The sequence below is a fragment of the Rhinoderma darwinii genome, chromosome 1 (assembly GCF_050947455.1).
Source record: "Rhinoderma darwinii isolate aRhiDar2 chromosome 1, aRhiDar2.hap1, whole genome shotgun sequence".
Taxonomy (NCBI): Eukaryota; Metazoa; Chordata; class Amphibia; order Anura; family Rhinodermatidae; genus Rhinoderma; species Rhinoderma darwinii.
In genome coordinates, this window is record NC_134687.1 from 18,412,203 (window position 1) to 18,427,394 (window position 15,192).

The 15,192-nt window shown below is 41.5% G+C and overlaps 1 protein-coding gene and 1 long non-coding RNA gene across 6 annotated transcripts in view; one reads left to right on the forward strand and one right to left on the reverse strand.

Annotated features, from left to right (window-relative positions):
• CTNNA2 (catenin alpha 2) overlaps positions 1-15,192 on the forward strand; it is a 1,837,255-nt gene that overhangs the window by 850,852 nt on the left and 971,211 nt on the right. The window lies entirely within an intron of this gene.
• On the reverse strand, positions 7,466-12,798 carry LOC142717141 (uncharacterized). 2 transcript variants are annotated; one of them, XR_012871795.1, is made up of 3 exons: positions 12,731-12,798; positions 10,049-10,499; positions 7,466-7,834 (listed from the first exon to the last, which is right to left on the reverse strand). It is a non-coding gene; the product is annotated as an uncharacterized LOC142717141 (long non-coding RNA). The 2 variants fall into 2 exon arrangements; XR_012871794.1 differs by lacking the exon at positions 12,731-12,798 and adding an exon at positions 11,693-11,969.

A 15,192-nucleotide genomic window follows, 5' to 3' on the forward strand; every position in this document is an offset into this window, starting at 1 on the left:
TAGATTTCAGGTGAGCTCCTGCTCATATACAGCAGCCAATCAGAATAAGCGGAGCTGCAGGTGTTACGTTCTTGTTCCTACTATACCTAGAGAAAGAACCAATCGGGCGGAAGCATTTCCCTTTCCCACAAGTTCGGTTTGGGTCAAGTTACTCAGCAGTAAAAGTCTTTACACAGTACCAAAATATTGACGTAGCAAAGTCAAGAAGTTCAGGATTCGGTAATGGAGATGTAGCTGAGCTGGGTACGTGGTACAGAAGCAGTAGTCTGGAGGGTAGTCAGGCAATCCATAGTTCAGTAACATTGATTTAGCAGAGCTGGGTTTGTGGTACAGAAGCAATAGTGAGGAGGGCAATCAGGCAATCCAAGGTTCGGTAATGGTGACATAGTAATGCTGAGTGCCAGGTACAGAAGCAGTAGTCAGGAGGGAGGTCAGTCATTCGGGATTTGTCATTGGTGATGTAGCAGAGCTGAGTTTGCAGTACAGGAAGTTATCCAACAGGTAACAACAATAAAGTTCAAGATCAGGATATAGCAAAACCAGATTAGGGATCAAACACTTATAGCTGGCCCTAAGGCCAGTGTGAATGGGAATTAAATAAAGCGCCTAACACTCTGACTAGTCGGGCGACCTCGCACGCGCGGGGCATCATCCCTGTCAGCAGCGCCGAGAGACTCATGGCGGCGGCGCCACCCAAAAGGCAGCGACATTGCTGGACCGAGGTGAATGTATTATAATAGGGGAGGGACTGAGCAGCAGCCTGGAGGTGGATCTCAGACTACCTCAGACTCCAGTAGACAGTGCAGCTAAGCTGGAGCCACCGATCACAGATGTTTCCAGAGATGAGAAACAGCCGCGTAGCCAATACCGAAGAAAATCAATAGCTACCCGCATTCCCCGGAGATAGTGACTCGTATAATTTCCTAGACACCTGCCTTGTGCTTTGCAATGTCATCGTGGGGGATACTATGTTCTATAACAGTGGTCCCTAACTGATGTGAAACTACAACTCTCAGCATGTCCTGGCAAACTATAGGTTGGGGACCACTGGTCTATAGTATGGTACGTGGTAGAACCTGTGTATTAGAGTCTCTACATTGCCCCCATTATCATAATATGTAACGACCGCCGCCTACGTTTGCTTTCCTGGGCATTACCCTCACGCCATAGCATCCAATATACAGTGAAGGAAATAAGTATTTGATCCCTTGCTGAATTTGTAAGTTTGCCCACTGTCAAAGACATGAACAGTCTAGAATTTTTAGGCTAGGTTAATTTTACCAGTGAGAGATAGATTATATAAAAAAAAAAAAAGAAAATCACATTGTCAAAATTATATATATTTATTTGCAGTGTGCACAGAGAAATAAGTATTTGATCCCTTTGGCAAACAAGACTTAATACTTGGTGGCAAAACCCTTGTTGGCAAGCACAGCAGTCAGACGTTTTTTTGTAGTTGATGATGAGGTTTGCACACATGTTAGATGGAATTTTGGCCCACTCCTCTTTGCAGATCATCTGTAAATCATTAAGATTTCGAGGCTGTCGCTTGGCAACTCGGATCTTCAGCTCCCTCCATAAGTTTTCGATGGGATTAAGGTCTGGAGACTGGCTAGGCCACTCCATGACCTTAATGTGCTTCTTTTTGAGCCACTCCTTTGTTGCCTTGGCTGTATGTTTCGGGTCATTGTCGTGCTGGAAGACCCAGCCACGAGCCATTTTTAATGTCCTGGTGGAGGGAAGGAGGTTGTCACTCAGGATTTGACGGTACATGGCTCCATCCATTCTCCCATTGATGCCATGAAGTAGTCCTGTGCCCTTAGCAGAGAAACACCCCCAAAACATAATGTTTCCACCTCCATGCTTGACAGTGGGGACAGTGTTCTTTGGGTCATAGGCAGCATTTCTCTTCCTCCAAACACGGCGAGTTGAGTTAATGCCAAAGAGCTCAATTTTAGTCTCATCTGACCACAGCACCTTCTCCCAATCACTCTCAGAATCATCCAGATGTTCATTTGCAATGATCAGACGGGCCTGTACATGTGCCTTCTTGAGCAGGGGGACCTTGCGGGCACTGCAGGATTTTAATCCATTACGGCGTAATGTGTTACCAATGGTTTTCTTGGTGACTGTGGTCCCAGCTCCCTTGAGATCATTAACAAGTTCCCCCCATGTAGTTTTCGGCTGAGCTCTCACCTTCCTCAGGATCAAGGATACCCCACGGGGTGAGATTTTGCATGGAGCCCCAGATCGATGTCGATTGACAGTCATTTTGTATGTCTTCCAATTTCTTACTATTGCACCAACAGTTGTCTCCTTCTCACCCAGCGTCTTACTTATGGTTTTGTAGCCCATTCCAGCCTTGTGCAGGTCTATGATCTTGTCCCTGACATCCTTAGAAAGCTCTTTGGTCTTGCCCATGTTGTAGAGGTTAGAGTCAGACTGATTAATTGAGTCTGTGGACAGGAGTCTTTTATACAGGTGACCATGTAAGAGCTGTCTTTAATGCAGGCACCAAGTTGATTTGGAGCGTGTAACTGGTCTGGAGGAGGCTGAACTCTTAATGGTTGGTAGGGGATCAAATACTTATTTCTCTGTGCACACTGCAAATAAATATATATCATTTTGACTGTGTGATTTTCTTTATTTTTTTTTACACAATCTATCTCTCACTGGTAAAATTAACCTAGCCTAAAAATTCTAGACTGTTCATGTCTTTGACAGTGGGCAAACTTACAAAATCAGCAAGGGATCAAATACTTATTTCCTTCACTGTATATATACGATTGACTGGATATGAGGATGGGGCTTTCTGGAGGGCCCACTACTTAAAATGTCAGCGTTAGGACTGGAGTTTTTTTAATAGATAGATGAAATATATATTTTACTGCGCTATCCAGCTGCTTATTTTCAGGTCTCACTAAGTGAAATGGCTCTAAAAATGCCAAGCCACAAATTATCCTGTATTACCGGCACAGTGAGGAAGATTGGGTCTGCATTAATTACTTGCTTTGCATTTTTAAAAGGGAACTTGAAATGTTCTGTTGAAAATGTGCAAAATATCTCTCCTGCAGAAGGAAGAAGCCTGACTCTCTAGCGCCACCTATAGGTGACTATCCTGTAAGTTAATGTCTGACCCTTAAATGAACCTTCAAACATGACAGGGGTGATCAGAGATCATCATCAGTACAGAGCAGGGTTCTGGAGGGCTGAGTGAGATGTCTTAGACTTCGTTCACCTCTACGTCAAAATGACAAAACCCTTGCGCAACTGAGACAAACAGAAACCATTGGCGCCTATGGTTTCCGTTTGTGTCTGTCAGGGCTCCTTTTTGACGGAAAGCTACGTCGGAACGGAGCACTAGGGCAGATTTGAACGAAGCCTCGGATGCAGTTCTTGGAAGGTACTTGTTCTCCTTGGAGAGACCCTGCTAGTTTAGGGTGTCTTACAGGTAATCCTTCCTAGGAAAAGTATGCAAGGCTCTTTAATGGGTCGGATATTAATTTAAAGGGTAGATACCTTCCCCAGAATAAGGGAAAACTGTCTCCATAGTCCCACAGGTGGCACTAGGGAGACAGTTTTCCTCATTCTGGAGAAGACCTAATTTGCATACTTTCCCAGGGAGCATTGCCTGTAAGACTCCCAACAGCTGGATCTCCACAAGGAGTACCAGAACCTGCCAAGTGGAAGATATGAAAGAGAAAAGAGGGGTAATGAAATTCATGGCTCTTTAGGTCCGTTTTTCTTAATCGTGGTACTGTATGTCCTGGGAGGTCATCCTAAAATAAAAATTGCCAGAGTTATAATGTCTGTAGAGGTGGTAAACAGCAGAGCAGTCTGGTTTGTTCAATATTTGTGGGTGTGGTTATGCAAATAAGGAATGTGGTAGGGTATTACGTAATTTCTAGGCTGCGCGTTCAAGTCAATGCCTTCCTGCTTCGCCATAGCGTTCTGTCGTGAGGCCGCGGATACAGTTGAGAAACAACACTTACAATATAGCTCTGCCCTGCCAGACAAAAAAAGTGCCACGACATCCCTAAGTATGATGGATATGTTTTGACTTACAATGGGGTCTGACAAGTGTCCGTTGGGATACCTGTATTTCTGATGACAAGGATACTAGCTTACCATTAAAAATGCTGGGATTGTAATGATGCAGAACACAGCATTAGGGCTTGTCCACTTGTAGCGGAATTGCTGCGATTTTTCCGTCCGGAATTGCGGACGGAAAAAACGCAGCAGAATACAGTAGCAGCAGAGTGGATGAGACAGAACAAATTTCATGCACACGCTGCCTAAATACTGGAAATACAGAAAAAACGCTCAGAAATGTAGCTGCGGTGCGGAATTTTATTCCGCAGCATGTCAATTGTATTTGCGTAATCGCTGCTTATTTTCTGCAGGTTTTCCCCATTTAATTCAAGGGGGAGTTGAAACCCGCAAAAAATAGCAGTTGTTGATGCGTATCAGTGTGTTTGGTGCAACTTTCTAATTGCTTTTTATTAAAAATTATTTTTACTTTTTCATATATAGCTGCTTTGTATCCTGTATACAGTACACAAAGCAGCTGTATCTCAAAAAGTTAAAATTATTTCTAATAAAAATTAATTACAAAGTTGCACCAAACACACTGCTACGCATTATACAGTATATATATATATATAACTTTTTAAAAAATACTTTAAAGTCTCTGTCACCACATTATAAGTGGCCTATATTGTACATGATGTGATCGGCGCTGTAATGTAGATCACAGCAGTGTTTTTTATTTAGAAAAACGATAATTTTTGACGGAGTTATGACCTATTTAACTTTTATGCTAATGAGTTTTTCAACGAACAACTGGGCGTGTTTTACTATATGACCAAGTGGGCGTTGTACAGAGGAGAGTATGACGCTGACCAATCAGTGACCAATCAGAGTTATACACTTCTCTCCATTCATTTACACAGCACATAGCAATATAGCTATATCGCTATGTGCAGCCACATAAACACACTATAACGTTACTGCAGTGTCCTGATAATGAATATACATTACCTCCAGCCAGGACGGGATGTGTATTCAGAATCCTGACACTTCTGTAGCGTCTGTGTGATATCTACAGCAAGGCAAGTGTAATCTCGTGAGATTACGATGTAACCTGTCATTTCAAACGAGATTACGCTTGCCCTGCTGTAAATATCACACAGACGCTACAGACGAGTCAGGATTCTGAATACACATCCCGTCCTGGCTGGAGGTAATGTATATTCATTGTCAGGACACATGAGTAACGTTATAGTGTGTTTATGTGGCTGCACATAGCGATATAGCTGTATCGCTATGTGCTGTGTAAATGAATTGAGAGAAGTGTATGACGCTGATTGGTCACTGATTGGTCAGCGTCATACAATTCTCTCCACAACGCCCACTTGGCCAAAAAGTAAAACACGCCCAGTTATTTATTAATAAACTCATTAGCATAAAGCTAAAATAGGTCATAACTCCGTCAAAAATGATTGTTTCTTTAAATAAAAAACACTGCTGTAATCTACATTACAGCGCCGATCACATCATGTACAGTATAGGCCACTTATAATGTGGTGACAGAGACGCTTTAAGCAAATTTAAACACAGATTTTTGAAATTCTCCTTTAGGCCCCATACACACAACAGTATTTTCATCCATCCCGAAATACTGTCCGTAAATACGGATCAGTAGGCATCCGTATTTCATCCGTGTATACGGAAGGGTGTCAGTGAATACAGACCGTATTGCATCCGTATTCCATCCTTATATACTGATTGGTACAAAAAGAGCGAGTTTGCAAACATCTCCCCATTGATTTCAATGAGAAAAATGGTGTTTCATTCTCACGGGGCTTTTTTTACGCGGCCTTTGTAAAAACTGCGCGTTAAAAAATGCCCCTTAAAAAAGAAGTGCATGTCACTTCTTGAGACGTTTTTGGGGCCGTTTTTTCATTGTCTCAATAGAAAAACAGCTGAAAAACGGACGTAAAAAGACGCTGTAATGGCGGGGGGTAGGGAGACGGACAAGTGAGCCCTAATCTACCCGCCACTCTGTCCCTGCCTACTTGCAACGACCCGCCCTAGGCGACGGGGTACAACTGGGCGGCGGTCCCTGCGCTCAGTAAGTGCACGACAAACACGACAAACATACAAAGGAACACAAGCAAGGAAAAGGGGCAGTTGCCCACGGCAACACCGTGAGCAACCAGAGTGGTGAACGAGCCGAGTCAAGCCAGGAGTGTGCGAGGTACAAAACGAAGAGCAGAAGAGTAGTCAGTAAGCCAGGGTCTGTATGGAGCAGGATCAAAAATAGAAGGAGCTGTAGCTGGGCCAGGAAACCACAAGAAAAGAATCACAAGCACAGAGGGACAGGAAGGGCAGGCTTAAATAGACCGAGGGCGGGAGCTAGCTGAGTCTGGCCAGGTTACGATAGGCTCTCCCACTCCGAAGCCTGCCAGCCTGAGTGGTGGAAGCAGGAGTCAGTCTCAGGGATGTAGCCTCAGGTGCTGACTGATTAATTCTGGGAGTTAACCCCGAAGCTGTGCCTGGCAGATCCTTTACAGACGCATCAAAAAACATTTGATGCTTAAAGGGAATGTGTCGCTAGAAATATATATATATTTTTTTATAGTTAAACAGTTAGTATATACATGATTACACATTGTTCTAATTTGTAAAATTTTTTCACAAGTCAGGAAATATTATAAATTATATTCTGATTTATAACATTTCCATGTGCTGGTCACTAGAGGGAGCAATTCCCAAAATTGCAGCATTGCTTTACCACATCCTCATTTCTTTATGCTGCAAAATTGGAGAAGACAAACTCGCTCTAGTGTACTCAAACAATCCCCCTCCTTTATCCTGGCTAGTGCCAGGATAAAGGAGGGGGTTGAATGTTCAAACCTCCTACACTGTGTGCTGCCATTTTTTGAGCGAATGCACAGTGTAGTAGGCTTAGATACAGTGGTAATCACACAGTATAACACGAACATACACAAACATAACTTACCTGCTCCTGCCGCCGCTCCCTCCGCTCCTAGTCCTTCTGAACATATGGACGGAAGCCGCGACCAGAAGTAGTCATCTTACTGTCCGGCCGCGGCTTCCGATCCACATGAAAATGGTGCCGGATGTCGCTCGGCTGAAGACCTTCATATTGGACTGTGTGGGAGCGGCGCATGCGCCGTTCCCACACAGACGGCATACACTATAGTGAATGGAATGGCTCCCATTCGCATTCTCTATGGGGATGTATGTGCCGTATTCCATCTCTGTATGTGTCGTTAATCGACACATACAGAGGTGAAAAAAAAAAAATGGCAGCCCCCATAGAGAAGAAAAAGACAGAAAAAAAAAAGTAAAACACGAAAACACAAATAAATAAAATTTATTTTAATAACATACTAAAACCAAAAACATATAAAAATATTTTTTTTTCTTGACACCTTCCCTTTAAAAAACGGCTCAAAATCAGAGGCTTTTCCCTTGAAAACAGCTCCATATTTTACAGCGGTTTTTTGTTAAGCGTGTGAACACAGCCTGACAGATCTCGTACCTGTACTTAATGTTCTCTTTAAATATCAAATCATTTTCTTTTTGTTGCTTCATTTGTGCGTCCCCAGGAGGAGGGACACGGCAGGAAGCAGCGCTTGTGTGTGGTGCGCACCGATACATGAACAGGGAGAATAAAGACACAGCCGGATTATTTGTGCTCCTTGCTAATGACTGACACGCGGCTCCATGAGAGCGGCTAGTAATGCCTTTCCCTGCGCCAGGGCTGAGTTTAATTGCATTTGAGGGTCGACCAAAAATTTCCAGTCTGAAATATTCAAAAAAACTATGAATTATTATTTGTATTTTTACCTCAAACAAGTAAAGGTGAATTGCTAAAATATATATATTATTTTTTTTTTCTGATAAAATAAAAGTGACAAAAAGCAACATTCACTCTGCTTGTAAATTTACATTACAATGGAAGTTTTTTAGTTGCTTTGAATTGGCATTTAAGGGGTGTCATTACATAGCAAATTAACAGGAGCCACAGAGGAAAAAAAGTATGTGTTTTTTTTCTCTACTTTAAGGCCGGGTTCACACTGAGTTTTTTGCAGGGGGAAAACCTGCCTCAAAATTCCGTTTGGAAGTTTGAGCCAGATTTTCCTCGGCCTGCACGCCGATATTCACTGTGTTTTTTGCCCACGGCCATTGAGCGCCGTGGGCATTAAACACAGCGAACTACGCTTTCTCTGCCTCCCATTGATGTCAACGGGAGGTCAGAGGCGTAACCATGCAAAGATAGGGCATGTCCCTTCTTTCTGGCTCGCGGGAGAAAACCGCCTCCGCCTCCCATTGAAATCAATGGCCTTATTAGGGGTACCTTTTTTCTATGTATTATATCCAACTGGATTGCACAGTTGTAGATATTTCATTGCCCCCCTTCCCGCGCAAAATTATATATTAGAATTATTGGAAAAAGGATTGACAAAATGTGCATTTTTTTTTTTTTAAAACATTCTCTAAACCAGGGCTTCTCAAGCTCTTTCTGTAGATAGATAGATAGATAGATAGATAGATAGATAGATAGATAGATAGATAGATAGATAGATAGATAGATAGATAGATAGATAGATAGATAGATAGATATGAGATAGATAGATAGATAGATAGATAGATAGATAGATAGATAGATAGATAGATAGATAGATAGATAGATAGATAGATATGAGATAGATAGATAGATAGATAGATAGATAGATAGATAGATAGATAGATAGATAGATAGATAGATAGATATGAGATAGATAGATAGATAGATAGATAGATAGATAGATAGATAGATAGATAGATAGATAGATAGATAGATAGATATGAGATAGATAGATAGATAGATAGATAGATAGATAGATAGATAGATAGATAGATAGATAGATAGATAGATAGATAGATAGATAGATAGATATGAGATAGATAGATAGATAGATAGATAGATAGATAGATAGATAGATAGATAGATAGATGATAGATAGATAGATAGATAGATAGATATGAGATAGATAGATAGATAGATAGATAGATAGATAGATAGATAGATAGATAGATAGATAGATAGATAGATAGATAGATATGAGATAGATAGATATGAGATAGATAGATAGATAGATAGATAGATAGATAGATAGATAGATAGATAGATAGATAGATAGATAGATGATAGATAGATAGATAGATAGATAGATATGAGATAGATAGATAGATAGATAGATAGATAGATAGATAGATAGATAGATAGATAGATAGATAGATAGATAGATAGATAGATAGATAGATAGATATGAGATAGATAGATATGAGATAGATAGATAGATAGATAGATAGATAGATAGATAGATAGATAGATAGATAGATAGATAGATAGATAGATAGATAGATATGAGATAGATAGATAGATAGATAGATAGATAGATAGATAGATAGATAGATAGATAGATAGATAGATAGATAGATAGATAGATATTAGATAGATAGATGATTGATAGATAGATAGATAGATAGATAGATAGATAGATAGATAGATAGATAGATAGATAGATAGATAGATAGATAGATTCATCGATAGCTGAATGGGTAACAATTTCTACTCATGGATGTCAGTAGATTTGTATCCATGTTCAGTATATGGGGCGGTGTAATAATATTTATACAAATATTGGATGAGTAAACATTTTCACCCCAAACTGTTGGCAAGGGTGACTGGTTTTGAAACAAAAATACATCAGAACATAAATAGTATCCATAACCTTCCCCTACAGGACACAACATACACAACATACACAACATACACAACATACACAACACCTTGCACATCCACCCTATGGCAGCATTTCTTTATTCTGTTGTGTGCATGCGGCCTGATAATCTGCCAGTTCATGGGAATGTATTTTTTGTAAGTGCTATAACTAGACATTTGTTTGTAACCTTTAGTATATCAAAACTATATGCGAGATTAGAATAACATATTTTGGATTGGCGCTCGTACCTTTGGCAAAAATTAAGGTAAATGCCATGGTCAGTGTGGGGGACGAGGCCTTCTCAAAAATATCTTAAGAGGGCTATATCTTCAAGACCTATATTGCTTGAAATCTATTTTATTTTCCTCTAATAATCTGGAGGTCCCATTATATAGAAATTGAGTCCGTTTTTGTAGATCACACCACGTAGATCCTCCTTACGTCATCCCTCCGCCCGGAGATGTCATCGTGTGCAGCATCTTCAGTTGTTTGTCATTAATCTGGAGGAAAGTCATTTAGACAGCGTTGGCCAATTCCCTGAACGTAATGGGATTCCTATAGGGACGGCCGTGTCCAGCCATTTATGATCAAATTGTCCATCTCCACAAATGTATCATTTCCTCATCCTAATGTTGGACGCCTTGTCAATAAACAGATAGAAGGATTGTGCGGCTCCGTCCAACAGTCAGACAAAGTCACCTATCCGAGGACAAGACACGCATTAGATATTCTTCAGGAACGCCGGCTTCCCCCCGCCCGCCGTCTGTGCCACACGAGAGGTCAAACATATCAATCTATAGTTATTCTCCCGAAGTTACAGCAATAATTGTTGTGTTAAATGTCAATCAGGAGCAGGACCTGTTCTGTCTGCAGAAGTATTAACGTCTCAAGCATTGCTGTATGTACCTTGTAACTAAATGAACTGGCCGCATAGGGAAAGAATGTTTTGGAGGTAAGTCTAAAAGGCAACTGGCCAACAGGACAGGCCCATGAATTTAAAGCTCCTCAGCCCCAATGAATTATCTGTAACAGGGTCCCTGTACCACGTGCTATGTATAATACTGGTGTCTTCTTATGTGGTAAAGGGGCTTTTGGACGCCCACAGATACCAGGATCCAGGTTCAATGGCTACCTCCCTCCCTGGACAGACCCCTTTATTTTTTTTTTTACATTTTATAGATACTATGAAACAAATGGGGCCAATTGGGACCACTAAACAGTCTTCCATAGTGCCAGTCAGGGTCTGGATATTAACCTGCCCCATTTTGCTCTAATCTCTAAGACCTTAACCAACTATTTTGCAGAACTGAGATGGGTCACATGACATATTGACTTTGAAGAAACCAAGAATTAAAAAAAAAAAAAATTGGAGCTCATTTTTTCCAGCTCATTGACTAGAATTTTCGAGGGGTGGGTCATTTAGTTTATGCAAATACATCCAAAGGTTAAGCCTTAACAGGACGTAAATATAGAGGGAATCTGTCCTTGTAAAATAGTTTCATTGAATAGTGCAACTAAATCTGGCTGGTCAAGTGCGTCAAAATGTAGCCCTAAGGTGGTGACCCTGGTTTAGCCTCCCTTCAGTGTTTTTGGAATCCCTGTGTCATGCTCCGCCCCCTCAGACCCTGCTCTAGGCATAACATAATGTTTTGCTTTGATTGTTTTGGGGATATACAAGGTCAAAAGGTACAATATAAAAAGTGTAAGGATTATAAAAATGGAAATAAATCAGATTGGCGCTCATGGGTGCAAAATAAATTCCTCATGAACCAATTTAAAAAAAAAAATATCTGATTTACAAAAAGTTGTCAATGATTAGCTCCTCCCACTTTCTACTTTTAGAGGTGTAACTTAAAGTTTCAGATCTGGGTGCAAAATCGAAAACAACCCACCCCAGGTATGACGTGTAATTTGCTGTTGTCTTATGTTGGTCTTCTGGGCCTTAGATATGAGAGTCCGGCTACGACTGCAACCTCTGCATCCCCTATAGTTCCGCCTCTGCTCATTCTGATATATAGGACAATACTGGGTTAAACAAGCTCAGCAAGTAGATAATGGCCAGATTTAATTTTAACAGAAGATATGTCAATAAAGCCGTGATATATCTACGAGGGGGACTCTACGGGTAGCGTAATGCTTGGTAAATGTTCACAAACGACATTATTTCCTGTAGGAATACCTAAGTAATGGGACTTATTAGTTGAACAACGCTCCGCAGCCTTCTCTGGAGCTAGATTCATCATTAGACCCTTCTACCCATTACCTCTAAATTCATTCATTTAAATTTAATTCAAAAGCCAGAATGATTCACGGCATCAATTTAACCTCTTCAGAGCTCGGTTTTCTCAGCAATAATAGACATAATGAAAATAATTATTTTCTATTAAATTAGTTCATTTAATGTTGCTTTTGGCTTGCTGAGTTTGTTCTGTTCCCTCTGATCCGAAGGATGAATAATTTATTTTTCCCCCTTCTCAATGTGAAATGTTAGCTGGCTTCTAAAGGGCACCTGTCATGAGAAATAAGGCAGATGCACCTGAGATACAGTATTGGCTTTTGTAAGATGGCCTTAAAGGGTTATATCGAAAGGTGCTATGTGCCCCCTTAACCCCTTCGCGCCATTTCACGTACAGTTACGTGATGGGAGATGGCCTTTTCGCGCATCTCCACGTAACTGTACGTGATGGAGATGTCGCTGGCTCAGGAGCTGAGCCAGCGACATCACCGCCGGGTGACAGCTGTATGTTACAGCTGGCACCCTGAGGTATCGGCCAGGACCGGAGCTAGCCGCCGATCCGACCGATTAACCCCTCACATGCTGCGTTCAATAGAGATCGCAGCATGTGAGGAGTTTATAGCCACCGGCGACAAAGCAACGTGATCGCTGGGTTGCCGGTGGCTGCAAAGGCGATCGGAGGGGTAATACTTACCTCCCGATCAGCCTGTAACGGAATCCTCCTATGCCCCGTCGTCGGCGGGGCCCAGGAGGCTTCCGGTACCATCGGCAAGATGGCGCCGGCTCAGCTTCCGGCTCAGAAGCTGAGCCGGCGTCATCAGCAGTGGGTGTCCGCTGTATGTTACAGCGGACACCCCGATCTATCGGCAGGAACCGGAGCTAGCTCCGATTCCTGGCATTAACCCCTTCAATGCAGCGATTCAATGCAATCGCTGCATCAAAGTGGTTTGTATGCAATTGGCAGCCTTGCCATGCGATGGCAAGGCTGGCGACTGCTACTATGGCAACAGGATGCCTAACAATGGCTTCCTATCTGCCATTACGTTAGCCGATTAGGCCCCGCCCGGAGGCGGAGCCTGATCGGCTTGCTGTCAGTGAACAACTGACAGTTCTAATACATTGCACTACATAGGTAGTGCAATGTATTAGAACATCAAACAAACAGTTGGACCTTCAAGTCCCCTAGTGGGACCAAAGAAAAGTGTAAAAAAAAGTGTAAAAAAAGTAAAAATAAAAGTTGTAAAACATACAATAAAAGTTTCAAATAATAACACAAAACACAATCGCCCTTTTTCCCTTATCAAGTCATTTTATTATTGAAAAAAATAATAAAGCCATACATATTTGGTATCGCTGCGACCGTAACGACCTGAACTATAAAAATATTATGTAATTTATTCCGCACAGTGAACGCCGTAAAAAAACAAAACTAAAAAATACTGACATAATTGCTATTTTTTGGTCACTTTGTCTTCCAAAAATTTTAATAAAAAGTGATCAAAAAGTCGCATGTCCCTAAGAATGGTACCTATAAAAACTATAACTCGTCTCGCTAAAAACAAGCCCTCATAGAGCACCGTCGACGAAAAATTAAAACCGTTATGGTTCTCACAACTTGGCAACAGAAAAAATCCATTCTCTTTACAAAAGTTATTTTATTGTGCAAAAAGTTGTAAAACATAAAAAGTGCTATAAATTAGGTATCACCGGAATCGGACTGACCTGCAGAATAAAAGTAACATGTAATTTATAATGCGTGGTGAACGCTGTATAAAAAAAACTAAAAAAATATGCCAGAATTGCTGTTTTTTGGTCACCTTGCCTCCCAAAAAAAAAAGGATAACAGGTGATCAAAATGTCGCATGTACCCCAAAATGGTACCAATAAAAACTACAGCCCGTCCCGCAACAAACCAGCCGTCATACCACTACGTCTATGAAAAAATAAAATTAGTCAAGGCACCAATAAATCAGGAAAGAAAAATATGTAGTTGTGCCGGCTCGAGGGGAACATTTCTTCTGTTTCAAGTGGCGAATTATCAAGGCCCCTAAAATTAGGGAACCAGGAAGGGGTGGGCCCAAACATATCTGCTGGAAGTGAGGGCGCCCGTATTATACTTGGACAACACTTTCCCAGCAAAATTCCCCAAACTTCAAAGGTGCGGAGTGTGGACCAAAAGGGGAATAAGTAAAGACCATTTATTAGTGCGACACCGGCCTGTGCAGAAAGGATTGTGTCACAGCATAACACACATCTATGGATTATTTTATTGTTTTTTTTTACCCCACTATACCACCTGACTATGCCCCTTATATACTCCGCCCCGGCTTACATATGCCCTACATTATAAACGGAAACACCAGTAAGACTCAAAACAAAACTACTACAAGCAAAATCCACGCTCCAAAAGCCAAATGGCGCTACCTCCCTTCTGAGCCCTACAGTGTGCCCAAACAGCAGTTTACTTCCACATATATGGCATCGCCATACCCGGGAGAATCATTTTAACAATTTTTGGGGTGTGTGTCTCCAGTGGCACAAGCTGGGCGCCACATATTGGCATATCTATTGAAAAACCATTTTCACTCTGCAATATCGAGTGCACACCAATTTCTGCCAATCACCTGTGGGGTTAATATGCTCACTACAGCCCTAGGTGAATACCTTGAGGGGTGTAGTTTCCAAAATGGGGTCACTTCTGGGGGGTTTCCACTGTTTTGGTCCCACAGGGACTTTGCAAATGCGACATAGCGCCCAGAAACCAATCCAGCAAAATCTGTACTCCAAAAGCCAAATGGCGCTCCTTCCCTTCTGAGCCCTACTCTGTGCCCAAACAGCAGTTTATGACCACATATGTGGTATTGCCGTACACAGGAGAAGTTGCTTTACAAGTGTTGGGGTGCTTTTTTTCATTTATTTGTTGAGAATATGAAACATTTTCAGCTAAAACTACGTCTTATTGAAGAAAAAGGATTTTTTTTATTTTCACTGCCCAATTCTAATAAAATCTATGAAACACCTGTGGGGTCAAAATGCTCACTACACCCCTAGATGAATTCCTCAAGGGGTGTAGTTTCGTGAATCGAGTCACTTTTGGGGAGTTTCCACTGTACTGGTACCTTAGGAGCTTTGCAAAAGTGACATGGTGTCAAGAAA